General features: G+C 46.3%; 1 pseudogene; it reads right to left on the minus strand.

The window, feature by feature from the left end:
• Positions 1–18,705: 18,705 nt before the first annotated feature.
• On the minus strand, positions 18,706–18,791 carry LOC143928562 (U2 spliceosomal RNA; annotated as a pseudogene).
• Positions 18,792–19,420: the final 629 nt, after the last annotated feature.

Raw genomic sequence — 19,420 nt, forward strand, 5'->3', positions numbered from 1 at the left:
CCAGGAGGGATGTCAGCAAGCCAGTCTTTGAAACAAACAGCAGGAGATGGTTCCTTGTGATGTGAGCAACGTGAAGGCAAAGGAAAAAGTGAGATGGAAGGCTTTAAATAGGCAGGTCGGACGAGCATCATCGGGAACAGCTGGTACCTGTGAAAAGAGAAGAGAGCTGGCAATTAGCCAACAGCTGAGCGGCCAGGCCAGAGGAGGAAGGGCAAAGCCAGCCCTGACACCCGGTAACATCTCGTTACCGCAGTTTGTTTACATTTAGTGATTGGCTGTGAAACGATCACAACCGATCACGTGGGTAAACAGCCAGCCAATGGCTGTTTACCAGTGTCAGTGACGAGCAGTGTTCCCGGGAACACGCCGCCACCGGCGTGCACAGCGCGCTAGCGATCGTGCGCATGCGCCGTGCACAGTGGGGCTGTAACCATCTGTCATCGGCCGTGACTTCATCACGGTCGATCACGTGGTAAACAGCCATACCCAATGGCTGTTCACCCCCTCAGTGGAGAGTGGTGTCTCCAGGACACGCTGCCACCGAAGGAACAGGGATGCACGTGCACGATCACGTGCATTCCTTGTTTAAATGGGAGGATGTCATATGACGCCCTCCCGCCACAAGAGCTGCTCCCCCTTGCCGTCATTTGACAGCAGGCGGTCAGCAAGTACTTAACCACTTGCTTACTGGGCACTTAAACCCCCCTCAGTCCCAGACCAATTTTCAGCTTTCAGTGCTCTCACATTTTGAAAGACAATTACTCAGTCATGCAACACTGTAACCAAATGATTTTTTTGTCCTTTTCTTCATACCAATAGAGCTTTCTTTTGGTGGTATTTGATCACCTCTCGGTTTTTTATTTTCTGCGCTATAAATGAAAAAAGACCGAAAATTTTGAAAAAAAATGAATTTTTCTTCGTTTCTGTGACAAAATTGAGCAAATTAGCAATTTTTCTTCATAAATTTTGGCCACAATTTATACTACTACACATCTTTGGTAAAAATAACCCAAATTTTTGCATATTATATGATCTGTGTGAAATTTATAGAGTCTACAAGCTATGGTGCAAATCATAAAGATTTGCAAAAAAAGATCACATCTGATGTACTAAGGCCTATCTCCATTCTTGAGACCCTAACAAGCCAGGAAAGTACAAATGCCCCCCAAATGACCCCTTTTTGGAAAGTAGACATTCCAATGTATTTAGTAAGAGGCATGGTTAGTTATTTTAAGTTGTCATTTTTTCCCATAATTCTTTGCAAAATGACGATTTTATTTTATTTTTTTCACAAAATTTTCATTGTAATAGCTTATTTCTCCCACACGGAATGTGCATACCACAAATAACACCCCAAAATACATTCTGCTACTCCTCCTGAGTATAACGATACCACATGTGTGAGACTTTTACACAGCCTGACCACATACAGAGGCCTAATTTTGAAGTAGCACCTTCAGGCATTCTAGGAGCATAAATTACACATTTCATTTCTCAACCACCTATTACAGTTTTGAAGGCCCTGGAACACCAGGGCAATGGAAACGTCCAGAAAATGACCCCATTTTGGAAAGCTAACACCCCAACGTATAATCTATGAGGCATAATGAGTCTTTTCAATGGTTCATTTTTTTCCAGAAGTTTTCGGAAAATGTGGAAAAAAATGAAAACGCATTTTTTTTTACACAAAGTTGTCCGTTTATAAGATATTTCCAACGCATAGCATTTACATAGCAAAAATAACACCCCAAAATATGTTCTACTACTCCTCCTGAATATAACGATACCAAATGTGTGAGACTTTTACACAGCCTGACCACATACAGAGGCCTAATTTTGAAGTAGCACCTTCAGGCATTCTAAGAGCATAAATTACACATTTCATTTCTCAATCACCTATTACAGTTTTGAAGGCCCTGGAACACCAGGGCAATGGAAACGTCCAGAAAATGACCCCATTTTGGAAAGCTAACACCCCAACGTATAATCTATGAGGCATAATGAGTCTTTTCAATGGTTCATTTTTTTCCAGAAGTTTTCGGAAAATGTGGAAAAAAATGAAAACGCATTTTTTTTTACACAAAGTTGTCCGTTTATAAGATATTTCCAACGCATAGCATTTACATAGCAAAAATAACACCCCAAAATACGTTCTACTACTCCTCCTGAGTATAACGATACCAAATGTGTGAGACTTTTACACAGCCTGACCACATACAGAGGCCTAATTTTGAAGTAGCACCTTCAGGCATTCTAGGAGCATAAATTACACATTTCATTTCTCAACCACCTATTACAGTTTTGAAGGCCCTGGAACACCAGGGCAATGGAAACGTCCAGAAAATGACCCCATTTTGGAAAGCTAACACCCCAACGTATAATCTATGAGGCATAATGAGTCTTTTCAATGGTTCATTTTTTTCCAGAAGTTTTCGGAAAATGTGGAAAAAAATGAAAACGCATTTTTTTTTACACAAAGTTGTCCGTTTATAAGATATTTCCAACGCATAGCATTTACATAGCAAAAATAACACCCCAAAATACGTTCTACTACTCCTCCTGAGTATAACGATACCAAATGTGTGAGACTTTTACACAGCCTGACCACATACAGAGGCCTAATTTTGAAGTAGCACCTTCAGGCATTCTAGGAGCATAAATTACACATTTCATTTCTCAACCACCTATTACAGTTTTGAAGGCCCTGGAACACCAGGGCAATGGAAACGTCCAGAAAATGACCCCATTTTGGAAAGCTAACACCCCAACGTATAATCTATGAGGCATAATGAGTCTTTTCAATGGTTCATTTTTTTCCAGAAGTTTTCGGAAAATGTGGAAAAAAATGAAAACGCATTTTTTTTTACACAAAGTTGTCCGTTTATAAGATATTTCCAACGCATAGCATTTACATAGCAAAAATAACACCCCAAAATACGTTCTACTACTCCTCCTGAGTATAACGATACCAAATGTGTGAGACTTTTACACAGCCTGACCACATACAGAGGCCTAATTTTGAAGTAGCACCTTCAGGCATTCTAGGAGCATAAATTACACATTTCATTTCTCAACCACCTATTACAGTTTTGAAGGCCCTGGAACACCAGGGCAATGGAAACGTCCAGAAAATGACCCCATTTTGGAAAGCTAACACCCCAACGTATAATCTATGAGGCATAATGAGTCTTTTCATTGGTTCATTTTTTTCCAGAAGTTTTCGGAAAATGTGGAAAAAAATGAAAACGCATTTTTTTTTACACAAAGTTGTCCGTTTATAAGATATTTCCAACGCATAGCATTTACATAGCAAAAATAACACCCCAAAATACGTTCTACTACTCCTCCTGAGTATAACGATACCAAATGTGTGAGACTTTTACACAGCCTGACCACATACAGAGGCCTAATTTTGAAGTAGCACCTTCAGGCATTCTAGGAGCATAAATTACACATTTCATTTCTCAACCACCTATTACAGTTTTGAAGGCCCTGGAACACCAGGGCAATGGAAACGTCCAGAAAATGACCCCATTTTGGAAAGCTAACACCCCAACGTATAATCTATGAGGCATAATGAGTCTTTTCATTGGTTCATTTTTTTCCAGAAGTTTTCGGAAAATGTGGAAAAAAATGAAAACGCATTTTTTTTTACACAAAGTTGTCCGTTTATAAGATATTTCCAACGCATAGCATTTACATAGCAAAAATAACACCCCAAAATACGTTCTACTACTCCTCCTGAGTATAACGATACCACATGTGTGAGACTTTTACACAGCCTGACCAAATACAGAGGCGCAACATGCAAGAAACACCGTCGGCGTTCCAGGGACACATAGCCTGCACATACCAAGAATTACACCCCCAAATACATTATGCTGAGCAAAGGGTAAAGAAAAGATTACCTGTGGTTTTAGAAGCGCAGTTGTCCACAGGAGGATATCACTGGTCCAGGCAGCAGGCAGGGACTTGGTCAGCAACAGCGAACACAGTTTTTCAGGCAGCAGGCAGGGATACTGTCCATATTACAGTCCAGGGTTAGTGCAGAGATGTCAGCAGTGCCAAAAATATTGGTCCTGGTAGTAGGCAGGTCCTTGTGGTGTGGTCAGTGCGGCATGATGGCAGTAAGTCCTACAGGCAGCAGACAAAAGTAGAGCCTCGTTCAGGACAGAATGGGGATAGGGGTAGAGGCTTCTCCCTCCCAAATCTCTTTGAAGCCTCCGAGTCTCCAGACCCTAATCTAGGAATAAGAAAACAAAGAAAATTGTTTTCTTCTTCCAGAAAAACTATACTGGAGCCCCTCACATATGTGAGACCCCGTGTTGAATCCCACTAGTACAGTTGCAGAATACAAGATCAGTCCAAGAGGCAGGCAAATATCGTGGTCAAACAGTCCAAGGTCAGTTCCAGATCAGGCAGAGATATGTACAGAATCGTTAGACAGAAGCATGGTCGAATAACAGTCCAGGGTCAGTTCCAGATGAGGCAGAGGTATGTACAGAATCGTTAGGCAGAAGCGTGGTCGAATAACAGTCCAGGGTCAGTTCCAGATCAGGCAGCGGTATGTACAGAATCGGCAGGCATAAGAGTGGTCAAATAACAAGCCAGGGTCCGTTACAGAGCAGGCAGTGGCATAAGGGGTGTGAAGGTGTATGAAGGCAGGAACTGAGGATTATGTTTACCATACTTCACTAAAAATTTATTGAAGTATGGTAACGCCGAAAACAGTCGCCTATACAGAGGCCTGGTTGGGAAGGACATTGTGCACAATAATAACATGTGTCTCTTCTGACTCCTGCTTTGGTACACACCTTACATCTTTTTTGGCGTCTTTTGCCTGCTGGTGTGGGGGGAATTTTATCCGGAAAGTGGCGCTCGGAGAGTCGACTAACAACGTCTGATCTGATATTTTCTGGTGGGCCGTTTGGGAAAATAAGGGCTGTGAAAACTTCCTCCTGGTAGCCAAAGAAACGTTTGGGGTTTTGGGTGGCGTTGCGGTAAATGACATATGAATTGTAAATGGCCAATTGAAAAAAATAAATTACTACTTTTTTGTACCAATGATATGTCCGTCTTGAGACCAGATATGGTTCCATCATTTGGTCGTTGAAGTCGACTCCTCCCATGAACAAATTATACTCTGAAATACATTTGGGTTTCTTTACGGGGCCATTCCTTCTGGGGATTTCTACGAAGGTATCGCTGTGGATAGAAGATAACATGTACACATCTCTTCTGTCCCTCCACTTCACTGCCAGAACCTCCTTGTTTCTTAGACTTGCGGTTTCTCCTTTCCGCAGCTTCTTGTTCACCAGACTTTGAGGAAAGCCCTTCCGGTTCTTTTTTACAGTGCCACATGCTGGCGTCTTCTTCCGGTGAAGGTTGTGGAACAGGGGCAGAGATGTGTAGAAGTTGTCTACATAGAGGTGGTAGCCTTTATCCAGTAGGGGGTATATGAGGTCCCAAACAATTTTTCCGCTGGATCCCAAATAATCCGGACAATTAGGGGGCTGTAGCTGGGTGTCCTTCCCTTCGTACACCTTGAAGGAATATGTGTACCCTGTGGCTCGGTCACATAATTTGTAGACCTTCACCCCATAGCGGGCCCTTTTGCTGGGCATAAATTGCTTCATCCTAAGCCTGCCACTAAATTTAATAAGGGAATCATCCACACATATGTGTTGGTCCGGGGTAAACAATTTGGGGAATATTTCAGAAAAATAATTTAGTATTGGTCGAATTTTGTAAAGGCGGTCATAATTTGGATCATTTCGTGGAAGGCATTGGGAATTGTCACTGAAATGTAAGAACCTCAGGATCATCTGATATCTGCTTCTGGGCATTACCGCGGAGAAGAGCGGTGAGTGGTGGAGGGGGTGGGTTGACCAGTAGGTACGTAATTGGTTTTTTTTGTTGAGTCCCATATTAAATGTGAGGCCTAAAAAAAGCTTGAACTCCTCCACCGTTAGGTCTCTCCATTCGTAGGGACGGGCATAATAGGAGGTCGGATTTTGAAAAATAAATTGTTGTGCATACAGGTTGCACTGGGCCACAATTGACGCCAACATGTCCTCCGTAAAAATTAAATGAAAAAAATCGATGGGGCTAAAATTCTCCGTGTCCACCTGGACTCCTGGCTGGGCGGTGAAAGGGGGAACATTGGCCTCTCCTGAATTAGGAGGAAGCCACAAGGGGTTCTGAAGGGCATAGGGAAGGCCAGCATGGCTCCTAACCCTTTGGGGCTGAGATGACACCCCACTGGTACTTGGCCTTTCTTGCTGGGGCACTGCGGTGCTGGTGGACGGCATTGCGGTGCTGGTGGACGGCACTGCGGTGCTGGTGGACGGCATTGCCTCACTAGAACGCCTTCGCTTGATGGGCCGGATATCTTCCTCCTCGGATTCATCAGTCAGTGTTTCACTGCTGAGGACTGGCTCATAAGTTACGTCTTCAGAATCCGAATCCGAAAAGGAATCGGAAGAGGAGAGCTCCCCGTTGCTCTCGTCGGCCGCGGAAATAATTTGGTACGCCTCCTCAGCGGAAAAGACGCGTTTAGCCATTGTAGCACTGATGGGCACTGATGAGGTGGCACAGATGGGCGTTTTTGAGGTGGCACAGATGGGCGCTTTTGAGGTGGCACAAATGGACACTGATGGGTCGGCACAGATGTGCACTGATTTATTGCACAGATGTGCAGATTTGTTGCACGGATGTGCACTGATGAGGCGGCAGATGGGCACTGCTGAGGCGGCAGATGGGCACTGCTGAGGCGGCACAGATGGGCACTGCTGAGGCGGCACAGATGGGCACTGCTGAGGCGGCAGATGGGCACTGATGGGTCGGCACAGATGTGCACTGATTTATTGCACGGATGTGCACTGCTGAGGTGGCAGATGGGCACTGCTGAGGCGGCAGATGGGCACTGCTGAGGCGGCAGATGGGCACTGCTGAGGCGGCAGAGATGGGCACTGCTGAGGCGGCACAGATGGGCACTGCTGAGTCGGCAGATGGGCACTGATAGGTCGGCACAGATGTGCACTGATTTATTGCACGGATGTGCACTGATAAGGCAGCAGATGGGCACAGATGGGCACTGCTTAGGCGGCACAGATGGGCACTGCTTAGGCGGCACAGATGGGCACTGCTGAGGCGGCACAGATGGGCACTGCTTAGGCGGCACAGATGGGCACTGCTGAGGCACAGATGGGCACCGATTGGTACAGATGGGCACCGATTGGCACTGGCTGGCACTGGCTGGCACTGGCGGGCACTGGCGGGCACTGGCGGGCACTGGTGGTGCACAGATGGAGCACTGGCGGTGCACAGGTGGGCACTGGCGGTGCACAGGTGGGCACAGGTGGGCACAGGTGGGCACAGGTGAGCACAGGTGGCCACAGGTGGGCACAGGTGGGCACTGGCAGGGTAGATCTGGGCACTGGCAGGGTAGATCTGGGCACTGGCAGGGTAGATCTGGGCACTGGCAGGGTAGATCTGGGCACAGGTGGGGTTTTTATACGTTTACTGTTATAAGTTTACTGTTCACAAACTCACAGACACCTTCGGTCTCCTCACACGCTATCGCTGTGTGAGGAGACACGTTCGGCAATGGGTGATGATCTCATTTGTTTACATTTGAGATCATCACCCATTGGAGGAGGCGATCGCACTGTAAACGGCCGCTGTGATTGGCCGTTTACAGCGATCTGTGATTGGCCGTGTCCAGCGGACACGGCCAACACAGATTTCCCCCGATGCGCGCTCCCGGGAGCGCGCGGGGAACTCTTAAAGGGGACGACGTCAATAGACGTAGTCCCGGAAATTGAGATCCGCGCTGTAGACGTCTTTTTACTATAGCGCGGATCTCAAGTGGTTAAACAGGAATGCAGGAGATTGTCTCTTGTGATGTTGGCCAAGGCAGAGATCTTCTGGACTGAACGGCTTAAGTAGGCAGGACTGACGAGCAGGATATCATAAACAACTGAGTAACTGTGGAGAGAGGTGGGAGCTGGCAATTAGCCAACAGCTGAACGGCCAGCTCAGAGAAGGAAGGGCTGGGCCCAGTCCTGACAGAGGGATCATCATCAGCATTCAGACCTTATAAAGAATGCAACAAGAAATGTAAGGGTACAATTAGGGCGGCTAAGATAGAACACGAAAAACATAGCGGAGCAGAGCAAAAAAAATCCCAAGAAATTCTTTAAGTATGTAAACAGTAAAAAAGGGAAGACAGAGCATATTGGCCCCATAGAGGAAGGACATCTGGTTACAAAGGATGGGGAGATGGCAAAGGTATTGAATTTATTCTTCTCCTCAGTCTTTACGAGGGAATTGGGGGGCTTCAGTAACCAAAACTGCAGCGTTTATCCTTATGACACATCACAGGAAGCATCTCCATGGTTAACAGAGGACAGAATTAAAATTAGACTTGGGAAACTTAACATTAATAAATCACCGGAACCAGATGGCTTGCATCCGAGGGTACTAAGGGAACTCAGTCAAGTAATTGCCAGACCATTGTTCCTAATTTTTACTGAAGTCTACAGACTGGAATGGTAGCAAGTGATTGGAGAAAAGCCAATATAGCACCAGTATTTAAATAGGGCCCAAAATACATCCCTGGGATCTACAGACCAGTTAGCCTAACATCAATAGTATGCAAGCTCTTGGAGGGGATGATAAGGGGCTATATACAAGATTTTAGTAAAAAGAACAGTATCATTAGCAGTAATCAGCATGGATTCATGACAAATTGTTCTTGCCAAAACAATCTATTAACCTTCTATCAGGAGGTGAATTGTCATCTAGATAAAGGAAGGCCCATAGACGTGGTATATCTGGAAAGCATTTGACAAAGTTCCCCATAAACGTTTACTGTCCAATATAAGGTCCGTTGGCACTCACCATAGGGTGAGTACATGGATTTAAAACTGGCTATAAGGGGGAGTTCAGAGGGTGGTGATAAATGAGGAGTACTCGGAATGGTTATAGGTAGGTAGTGGGTCCCCCAGGCTTCTGTGCTGGTACCAATCCTATTCATTTTGTATTTACGGACGATACTAAGCTAAAAAATATACTGCAATAAGCCTTTTTCCCAACCTCTATATTTTAGCATTTGTTATTGTGAAAAGCCGGTATAAAGGAAAATGAGTTAAGAAATCTGTTAAAGCAATTATTTGTTCATATTATATCTTCATAGTTCATGTAATTGGGGGTGTGGTAGGGGTGTGCTCTTTGCCGACATACTTTTTTGAAAAACTTTTTTATTTTCTTAACAAACACAAAATAATACAGATGTAAAACGGCTCAGCCAACATCTGGCTATTAACAGGGAAGGGACCCACGCAGGGGTCACAAGGTATGGTTACAGTATCAAGGATCATTAGATTATCTATGACTACCATAGTATAACAACAACAACAATATGCTGTCATGGTTCCTGCCCCATGGGTGGACTCACACTGAGCTAGCTCACCTAGAGTATCCCGCTAACCCTGGTTGGTCTATTAGGATGTTAAGGAGAGCCATCATATATCAGAGAGGTTACCTAATTTGTTGCAGCAGTGGATGGTTCCACTAATCACTTACTCCAGACTCTGTCATGTTTTTTCGGACAGCCTCTATGTGTATAGGTGTCCCTGCAAAGGGGTATCACATTGTTATTAAGTGTTTTCCATGAGCCTATAGAGGGAGGAGTCTTTCGCTTCCAGCATAGGACAATGGATTTCCTGGCATAGAACAGCAGGAGACCCAGCAAGGTTCTCTCAGCCCCTCTGGGCACTAAGTCCTCCACCAGCCCCAGCAGGCATATCCTTGGGGAAGGAGCAATACAGATACTTAGCAGATCATTCACCTCTGAAAGAATTTGTGACCAGAAACCTGTAATTACCAGGCAGGGCCAAAAGATGTGGATAAATTCCCCGGGGCTTGGTCACAATGCCAGCACCCCAGGGAGAGAGAAGACCTCATCTTGTGCACCCAAGCGGGAGTAAGCTATGCCATATGGACAATCTTGCATTGAATGAGGCGGTCTCTCAAGGAAACCGGTATTTTAAATGGGAAGTCCCACACATCCTCCCAATCCTCGGAGTCCATCTCTGAAAACACCCCAGCCCCATTACTGATGGAGCCTGGACAGTTCAGGAGAAGAGACCCGGAGGAGATGTGCACATTTGCCGACATACTTTAAATGGTGTGACACAGAACCCCTCTTTCACATTTCAGAAAGTTGGGAGGTATTCATTGACCCAAAACAATGAAGATCCCAGGTGCGTATAACTGTAAGAAAGGGAATTATACTAAAACATACCTCCAAACCTATATCCTCCTCATCACAAAAACTGCAACATTTTGTGGAGTGGCAGTTGGGTGCCAGGTGCCAAGACGCTTTCTGTGTTCCAGCCCCCCCAGCACTGAACACCTTGGCACTGTCAGGTGGACTAATTTCCGCCCAACAGTTCAAGTAGAAATGGCTTGATAAGGGAGAGAAAGAAAGAAAGACACAGTTAAAGTTTTATTTTAATAAAAACATTTGTTTTTACTTTAGTAACAAACATGTTATACTTAGTGCCTTGAAAAAATTATTCATACCCCTTGAAATTTTTCACATTTTATCATGTTACAACCAAAAACGTAAATGTATCTTATTGGGATTTTATGCGATAGACCAACACAAAGTGGCACATAATTGGGAAGTAGAAGGGAAATAATAAATAGTTTTAAATTTTTTTTACAAATAAATATGTGAAAAGTATGGCATGCATTTGTATTCAGCCTCCTTCATTCTGATATCCCTAACTGAAATCTAGTGAAACCAATTGCCTTTAGAAGTCAGTTAATTAGTATGTAGCGGATGACATTTGGGATCAAATGTCACACGCATTGTAAATTTAGTTTTTGCTTCAGGACCTTATGGTACTGAGAGTTAATTGTGTAGGTAGCCCTAACACCAGTCTGGCCAGGCCGTGATTGAAGTTCTGCCTGGTCAAGTGAACGGGGAGGTGGACATGACAGGCTAGAACCGGGCCTGGTTGGATGTTTGGGTATGGCCTTCTCTGAGCCCATCAGCGGGAGTGTGTCAGGAACCATGAATCAGACTGAGACAGAAGTACAATCAAATACACTTGTTTATTAATAAAAATAAAAAGGTAAATAGAAAAAAGCATAGTCAAGCATAGCCAGAGTCCAGTAGCCAGATCGGGTAGTCAGCCAGTCCAAAGTTCATTAACCAGATCGGGTATTCAGCCAGGCCTGAAGTCAGGAATCCAAGGAGAGCAACTGCAAGCAGGATAAGAAGCCAGGAGGGATGTCAGCAAGCCAGTCTTGAAACAAACAGCAGGAGATGGTTCCTTGTGATGTGACCAACGTGGCAAAGGAGAAATGAGCTGGAAGGCTTTAAATAGGCAGGTCAGACAAGCATCATCGGGAACAGCTGGTAACTGTGGAAAGAGAAGAGAGCTGGCAATTAGCCGACAGCTGAGCGGCCGGCCCAGAGGAGGAAGGTCTAAGCTAGCCCTGAAAGAGTGCCCGCGTGGTCTGTTCTTGTTCCAGGACCGGGGTATCCCCATAAGGGGTCCCGAACACGACCCGTGTGGTCTGTTCTGGTTCCAGGAACGGGGTAGCTCTGTGAGGGGTCCCGGTCACGGGGTATCTGACATCCCGCAGCATGTTCCTGTCAGTGGCCCCTGATAGACCCGACTGGTCTGGGATAGGGATCCGTCTGTTCCAGAGTCTCGGAACCTGCTTGTCCGAGGCGCTGTAACTGAGGGAGGACTCAAAGTGTCCGGGTGTGCTCTCGGCTTGGAGGGGCACCACAGCTCCTGCAAGTGACCGGGGGAGGACTCTTCGGAGAAGGGCTGGCAAGTGGCATGCTGAGAAGTGCCTGGTTACTGAGTTGGAAAGGACATTGATGAGTTCACACTTTTCCAGTACCACAAAGGAAGCGGGAAACGTTCCAGGTACGGTTGGAAAGAGGTTCCTGTTCATCTCCAGTTGATTGTTCAAGTTTTGAGTCAACGTGCTGACTGCCATGACTTCTGGCTAGAGGTCTGTTCAGCCTTGAAGTACCCAGCTGCGGGTGGCTAATCTCTGGGTGGAAGAGACTTTGTTAAACTTGCGGTTCAAAGTACCTGAGTTCTTCACCCGTGCCCTCAGTTCCCTAAGAGACTGTCTTTTGTGAAAGTTCTACTGCAGAATAAAACCTTTTGAAAGGACTTTATCTGTGTCAGTGTACAAGCCGTTGGGTATCAACCCTGGGAGCCCCTAGATGCGGAAGAGCAGGCCAGGAGAAGGTAACCGGTAAGCCCATTCAATCAAGGCCGCCCTGCAACGGGTTATGGCCGCTACAAGTAAATAGAGTCCACCTGTGTGCAATTTAATCTCAGTATAAATACAGCTGTTCTGTGACGCCCTCATAAGTTTGTTAGGGAACCTTAGTGAACAAACAGCATCATGAAGGCCAAGGAACACACCAGATATGTCCATGATAAAGTTGTGGAGAAGTTTAAAATAGGGTTAGGATATAAAAAAATCCCAAGCTTTGAACATCTCATGGAGCACTGTTCAATCTTTCATCTGAAAAATGGAAAGAGTATGCAGGGCCGCTGATAGGGCAGTACAACCAGCCCTGTTGTACCGGGCCCGGCCAGCAGGGGGGGCCCGAGCAGCTTTTAACTTCTAGCTAAAAAAACACGAAATAACTATATTAACCTGCACCCACTTGATTACTAACATATATAAGGATATATATTCATTTCCTGGGCCCCATCAGGTTACCAGAGGGGCCCAGGAGGTGAAAGCAGAAGAGGGACTTTTTTCCATTTTTGGGTGCAGGGATACAATGCTGTGCCGCATGCTGCTCTCAGTATACCTGCATAAACTAAAGTTCTTCCTGCTCACTGTATGCCTCTCCGGCGGATGGATATTACTGTTATACAGCTCCCTTCATTCAGTAAGTGCTGCAGCTTGAGGGACTTATCACTGAGGCGGCTGAGACAGACAGAGCAGCAGGAGTAATCTGGACAACGGCAGTGGTACACAGGCAAGCAGTCCCCTGCACATACACTGACAGGTCACACTATTGTAGCATGTGCAGTCCCCAGACTGTGTGCTCATGGTTATTATCATTATGATGATCAGAGCACAGTAGGTGCTGTATGACTCTGTCAGTGTAACATGGCTGTGTGGTGCTGACTTTCCTGATATATGGCTGTACTGTGTGTTACAGACTATAACTCAGCACAGCCATAACAAAGTCAGCACCACACAGCCATGTTACACTGACAGAGCCATACAGCACCTGCTGTGCTCTGATCATCATAATGATAATGACCATGAGCACATAGTGAGATGCTACTTTTACACATGTGATGGGGGAAGGGATAGTAAAAATACATAGGCAAGCTGCATTTTTACCACCCCCCAAACCACTCCCCTTTCATAACCTTTCACCCAAGCTTTGCAATTAGGTCCTTTTTCATGCAGACCTGACTGAAAGCTCCGTATGAAGACACAAACTGAATGGGCACAGATGTCAAACACTGACATCTCCCATTCAGATGCAGTTATGATTGGTGGGGCGCTGTAAATGTTAAATGTTCCAGCTCCTGCCTCCTGCCCTGACAGCGTGGAGGCAGGGGTGGGGTTATGGGCGGAGCCAGGATGGGTTGTGGGCGGGGTCAATGGGGCCCCGTCAGGTAGGCTGTATGGGGCCCCATGATTTCTAACAGCTGCCCTGAGAGTATGGCACAACTGCAAACCTACCAAGACATGGCAGTCCACCTAAACTGAGAGGCCGGGCAAGGAGAGCATCAATCAGAGAAGCAACCAAGAGGCCCAAGGTAACTCTAGAGGAGCTGAAGAGATCTACAGCTCAGGTGGTTGAATCTGTCCACTGGACAACTATTAGTCGTGCACTCCACAAATCTGGCCTTTAAGGAAGAGTGGCAAGAAGAAAGCCATTGTAGAAAGAAAGCCATAAGAAGTCCTGTTTGCAGTTTGCGAGAACATATGTGGGGGACACAGCAAACAGGTGGAAGAAGGTGCTCTGGTCAGATAAGACTAAATTGTAACTTTTTGGCCTAAAAGCAAAACGCTATGTGTGGCAGAAAATGAACACTGTACATCACCCTGAACACACCATCATTGTGGTGGCAGATTCATGTTGTGAGGATGCTTTTCTTCAACAGGGACAGGGAAACTTGTCAGAATTGATGGGAAGATGGATGGAGCCAAATACCGGGCAATCTTAGAAGAAAACCTGTTATGCCGCATACACACGGCCAGACTTTCCAGCAGAATAGGTCTGATGGAATCATTCCATCAGATATTCCGATTGTATGTGGAATAATCCATTTTCTTTAAAAAATTCTGAAAGACCTAGAAATAGAACATGTTTCAAATCTGGAACTCAATTCCTATCGGGAAAACCGTTCGTCTGTATGCTGGTCCGACGGATCAAATACAATGCAGGGGCAGCTATAGGCTACTGGCTATTGAACTTCCCTTTCTAGTCCTGTTGTACGTCATCACATTCAAAGCGAACAGACTTTCGAATGGACTTTAGTCCGTTCGCATGTGGGCAAGTCCGTTCTTTCGGAAGTCCCTCGTAACTCAGTCGAAAGTCTGTCAGGAACACCGTCGGACCTTTTCAGCCGGAAAAGTCCAGTCGTGTGTACGCGGCATTAGAGTCTTCAAAAGACTTGAGACTGGGGAGGAGGTTCCCCTTCCAGCAGGACAACGACTCTAAACATACAGCCAAAGCTACAATGGAATGGTTTAGATGAAAGCATATTCATGTGTTAGAATGGTCCAGTCAAAGTCTACACCTAAATCCAATTCAGAATCTGTGGCAAGACTTGAAAATTGCTGTCCACAGCAGTGTTGGTCATCTTACTTTAAAAAAGTAATTAGTTAAGTTACAAATTACTTCTTCCAAAAAGTAATTGCGTTAGTAACTCAATTACTACATTGGAAAAGTAATTAGTTACTCAAATCAAATATCAAATATGTTTATATTAACTGAAGAATAGAAACATTATATACAGTATTTTAGAACATTTGGTATTTATTTGAACCAAAATGTTGAGGGGGGTGGCAGCGGTGGTACTTGAGGGGTGGCAGCAGTGGTACTTGAGGGGATGGCAGCAGTGGTACTTGAGGGGGTGGCAGCGGTGGTACTTGGGGGGTGGCAGTGGTGGTGGTGTACTTGGGAGGCAACGGTGGTACTTGGGGGGTGGCAGGGGTGTACTTGGGTGGCAGCGGTGGTACTTGGGGGGTGGCAGTGGTGGTGGTGTACTTGGGGGGGTGTCAGGCAGCGTGGTACTTGGGGGGGTGGCAGCCGTGGTGGTGCCGTCCTCTCCCACCACCACCACCTCTGCCTCTTACTGATCCCATCCCCCACCACCACTGATCTCATCCCTGCCCTATCCCCCCCATCACCTCTGTTGTAGAAGTGATGGTGGGTGGGTAGGGATGGGATCAGTAAGAAGCAGAGGTGTTGGAGGACTTGGGATGGATCGATTGCACTGCAATTCGAATCATCAGTCACTTGAATGCCTCCAGGGATGCCTTTCCTCATGGGGAGAGAGAGAGACCCTCTCCTTCACTCGATTGGTGTCAGCTGGTCAGCTGACTTCATTTTTCAGTGTCTGCCCCGCCTCCCTACATTCTCTCTCTGGATAGGCAGGGCGGGATGGGGCGGTCCAGACAATCTCTCTGAGTCTCAGCCTCTTCTCAGCTCAGCGGGCGAAAGCCCCCTCCCCACGGTGGAACAAACGGCCAGGCAGCGCGGCCCTGGCGGGGCCTCCTGGGCGGTAGATGTAATTGCGGTAACGCCGCCCAAGTAATGAGAACTGAGTTACTATGAGGGGAAGAGTAATCAGTTAGATTACTCGTTACCTTCTAAAGTAACTGCGTTATGTAACTCAGTTTATTTTAACTGAGTTACTTACATCACTGGTCCACAGATGCTCTCCATCCAATCTGAGAGAGCTGGAGCTATTTTGCCAAGAAGAATGGGCAAAAATGTCACTCTCTAGATATGCAAAGCTGGTAGAGACATCCCAAAAAGACTTCCATCTGTAATTACAGCAAAAGGTGGTTTTACAAAGTTTTGACTCAAGGGGTCTGAATACCGCATGCCACACTTTTCAGATATTTATTGTAAAAAATGTTGAAAACCATTTATCGTTTTCCTTCCACTTCACAACTATGTACCACTTTATGTTGGTCTATCACATAAAATCCCAATAAAATACATTTGTGTTTTTGGTTGTAACATAGCAAAATGTGGAAAAGATCAAGGGATATGAATACTTTCAAGGCACTGTACCTGCTCTTTGCAGTGGTATTGCACAGATTGTCTCAGATCCTCCTCTTCTTGGGTCCCCGGCGGCGATCTTGGCTCCTCCTCTTCTTCTCGGGTCAACCATAGCCAGCCTCTGGCTATGGGGAGAGCGTAGTATTTGTGCTCCTAACCTATTTGTCTTTGGAGCTACACTCCACAGCTTACACAGTTGGACTTAGACCCGCTCCCCACTTCCTCCTGCTGCTGCTTGAATGCTGTGTAAAGAGGAAGCAGCATGGGCGTCCTCAGAACTTTTTTCAGGGGGGGCATCATTTAAGGTCACACATGCTCCGCCCCTTTTTGACAATGTCATTATCATGGTCATAGACTGCAGACATACTACAGAAGATGATCAGATACTGCAGATGTTGTACAGGAGATGGTAAAAGACTGCGATAATACAGATACACTCAGATACATTACATTTCCCATACACACAGATTGCATTCAGATACATTATACCCCATACACCCAGATACATTACACCCTCATACACACAGATACATTATATCCCCATACACAAAGATACATTATACCCCCATACACAAGCAATCATTATGGAGAACTCCCCTCTAATCAATTTCTATATTGCAAGCTTCAGATGATATTAGAGAGAATTAAATGGAATACTAACCCCAGAAAATGCAGCTGGAAGGCTCCAACATAAGCTGCATATGCCAAGCAGCTGACATGAGGCTGGGGCCCCATGTGTTGGGTGTTCTCAGGGCCCCTATCTAGAAGGGAGCACTGGGCCTCTCACATATGTCTAGGCAGAGCACACACATCCGGCAGTCGAAGGAGGAGGAGGGAGGGGAGATAAATTATTAGGGATCTGGTTGGGCTGTGCATTAGCAGACACTGTCCGCTCCAGGCAGCAGGTGAAAGTTAACAAGCAGCTATGGGAGAGCTTTTTATTTCCTGCCTCTGGCCGTGCTGCCTCCCCCCAGCTCAGGGGCAGCAAACACCATTACTCCATGACACACACTCCATGTTGTGTACAGTATGTGATTGCTGGCCATGGGACAAGCAGGGCGGCACCCCCGACTGATGTGCACACTTGCCTATAGGTAGCACCTTGCGGATGCCCATGGTGCACAGCGCTGATCTCTTCTCCCCTATCTTCCTCTTCACACAGGGGAAGCAGGGCACAGAGAAACCACATTTTCTTTTTACCTTAATGCAAACAATGCATTAAGGTAAAAAATGTTTTTAGGTTTAGTAACACTTTAAGGGCCAACAATGCGGGCGGGGGGGGGGGGGTGTGTTGGGGCATCAACAGCACTGTCACCGACCGGCAATGTGAGATGGGGCATTAAAAACACTGCCACCAACCAGCAATGCAAGGGGGTTACTTTGCTGGAGGTTGTTTTTGTACTCACTGTCACACTTTGGGGGTTAATTTTTTTCGATTGAAAAAGCCCATGGCGTGCAAACACACCCAAAAAACTTCTACCCGGTGCATAAAAAAAGTGCACACACATCAAGAGTGACACACTAAAAAGTGCAGACGGGTGTCTGATGTCCTCCCTAGGAAGGACCATACCCTGATCCCACAGGGCGTTAGGCTCCTGACAGGGACTGAGGTACCAGACTCATCTAGTGGTCATCTAGCCGAAGCCAGACGACCGCCTTTCCCCGGGAGGACTGCCGAAACAGAACCTCCTAGGTACTAGGTACTATGGGGCTTCCCTGAAGGTAGGCCCCCCAATGGAGGCTGGACCAAGCCAGAAAGCCTATGTCCGCCCTCCCACAAGACTTTCAGGATTGGTCCGAGGACCGACACCCTACTCATCAAAAACGTGAAAGTGACAAACGTGACACACAAACACAAATAAAATAAATAAATAGTGAGGAAAGGGATAGTGAAGAGGAGAGTGAAAATGTGACCATTGTGTAATACAATGGCCAGGCCCTCCGGCCAGGAATCAAAAATTCCTCTGGTCCTAGCCAAAAGGCCGGGCCCTAGAGGCAGGTGTAAAAAAGTGTGTGGTCTGGTGACGTGAGCTAGGTGCCAGATATCAAAGTGCAAGCACGGTGAACATAAGGCACCCCTGGACTGCCACTCCAGGGGCACATCACCATGGGCTTTTCAACAGAAGCATCCCTGACCCCCCAACCCAGACCATGACAGCCCCCACCCCAGTCAGGAAGGCATGGAGATCCAGAAGCTTAGTGAGACCCTTTACCATCAGGTCACACCCTCGCTCCCATCACTCCTACCTAATTACATTCGGGAAGTACTGGCCGTTCCCCCCGAAGGCAAAAAGGGGAACAAACGTTCCCTCCCGAAAAACTGACCGGAGCTAAAGCTGCCACAATCCAAGCCAGAAGGCCAGGGTCCCCTCCCCCTGGCTTCGACCAGTGGTTCTCCATCCTCACCAGAAGGCTTCCCAACTGATAAGAACAGATACTACACTTGGTCTTAGCCAAAAGGCCGAGAAGCGCCAACAATACGGGGGGGGGGGGTGTTGGGGCATCAACAGCACTGTCACCGACCGACAATGTGAGATGGGGTATTAAAAACACTGCCACCAACCAGCAATGCAAGGGGGTTACTTTGCTGGGGGTTGTTTTTGTACTCACTGTCACACTTTGGGGGTTATTATTGCAGGAACTGACACCAGTGATGACGGTTATTATTACAGGTACTGATGCCAATGCTGAGATTTGTTATTGCAGGCACTGACACCAATGCTGAGAGTCATTATTGCAAGCACTGACATCAGTGACATCAGTGCTGACAGTTATTATTGTTCCCATTGTTACATGTTGGGTGTTATTATTGTGGGCACTGACACCAATGCTGGAGGTTATTTTTGTTCTCACCATTACACATTGGGGGTTATAATTGTGGGCATAATTGTGGACATCAGTGCTGAGAGTTAATATTGCAGGCACTGACAACAATGCTGGAGGTTATTATTGCATCATCTGACACCAGTATTGGGTGGTATTATTGCAGTCACTGACACAGCTCATTTATTTTCATTTAGCCAGCGGGCCGGAAAAAAAACAAAACAGTTTTCCGCATCAACACAAGTGAAGTGGATGGAGAAATCCCCCTGCCGGGACATT

This window comes from Lithobates pipiens, unplaced genomic scaffold (assembly GCF_037356315.1).
Source record: "Lithobates pipiens isolate NorthernLeopardFrog02 unplaced genomic scaffold, aLitPip1_a1.2 Scaffold_23, whole genome shotgun sequence".
Classification (NCBI taxonomy): Eukaryota; Metazoa; Chordata; class Amphibia; order Anura; family Ranidae; genus Lithobates; species Lithobates pipiens.